A 1,302-nucleotide genomic window follows, 5' to 3' on the forward strand; every position below is an offset into this window, starting at 1 on the left:
TTTTTTGTAAAGGGGTGGGAGGGGTGGAAGGGAGGGAAGGGAAATGGGGAAAAAACAAGAACCAAGATATATCTTGTACAGGTGCAAATTCCCAATAATGAATGTTGTCATGTTTACCTAAAATGTACCAGTAAGCTTAATGAATAAAAAAACAGCAACAACAAAAAGAAGACATAAAAAACAAACGAATGAATGAATCATTTTAGTGTGCTGGAGTAAGAACTTTAAAACATAATGAAAAAGAATTAGGTGGGACCAGGGATTTAGCTCAGTGGTTCCGCCACCTGCCTTGCAAGACCAAGGACCTGAGTTCAATCCCTGGTACCAAAAAAAACCAAAAAAAACAGAAAAAGGAAAAGAATTAGGATGTGTTATGGACATGTACCAATGTGGGTTCGGTTAGAAACAAGAGGGAAAAATAGAATGAAATACCCCTGAAATTATCAATTTGTAGAAATGAATACAAATTGTATTAGTAAACAATAATTTTTAGTTATTTTCTTTTGGGATTTTGTTTTGTTTTGGAGACAGGGTCTCACTATGCTGGCCTTGAACTCACTGTGTGGTCCAACTGACCTTGAACTGAACTCCAAGTGATCCTCCTGCCTCAGCCTCCCAAGTGTTAGGGTTACAGGCATGTGCCACCACGCCCAGCTCAGCAGTGATTTTTAAAAGGACAAGAATACTTTTACATTCAGAAAGAAAAGTATGCAAGGTTTGATCAAAAAATACAGTGCATGTTTACAATTTTTAACTGTATTATAGTAAAAGTCATTGCCATTTATCCCCCTCAAAACACTGCCCCATGTTTGCTTATCCCATTATTTTTGCCATTTCTAAGCAATTCTAGAAGTTGTCTTTCATTAGTGTCTTCATGAGATATGATAAAAAATGTGGTGAATGTTGCTTCTGAGTGTCATCCAATGGAAAGTCAGGCTCAAATATGGTATTGTCATTATCTACTCTACCTTATTAACTGAATCTCACACCACGTGACTTCTGGCTCTTCCCTAAAGTCAAAATGACCATGAAAAGTAAATGTTTTGAATTGATTCAAGACAGCTACAACAGTTCAGCTAAAGACAAAAAAAAAAGGACTTTCCAACTGCTTCAGAAAGTGACAATGATGAGAAAAATATGTTCAAATGTGTCTGTTCAAAATAAAGGAGAGTATTTTGAGTGTTAATTTATGGCAATATGTCTTTTAGTATACTTTTTAAAAAACACTCTCTCTCTCTCTCTATGTGTGTGTGTGTGTGTGTGTGTGTGTTGTGTGTGATGTATATATATATATATATATAT

At 35.6% G+C, this 1,302-nt stretch overlaps 1 protein-coding gene across 1 annotated transcript in view; it reads left to right on the forward strand.

Annotated features, from left to right (window-relative positions):
- The window catches only part of Dr1 (down-regulator of transcription 1), a 16,903-nt gene that overhangs the window by 10,541 nt on the left and 5,060 nt on the right, over positions 1–1,302 (forward strand). The window lies entirely within an intron of this gene.

This window comes from Fukomys damarensis, unplaced genomic scaffold, assembly GCF_012274545.1.
Source record: "Fukomys damarensis isolate Sample0158 unplaced genomic scaffold, DMR_v1.0_HiC HiC_scaffold_33, whole genome shotgun sequence".
Classification (NCBI taxonomy): domain Eukaryota; kingdom Metazoa; phylum Chordata; class Mammalia; order Rodentia; family Bathyergidae; genus Fukomys; species Fukomys damarensis.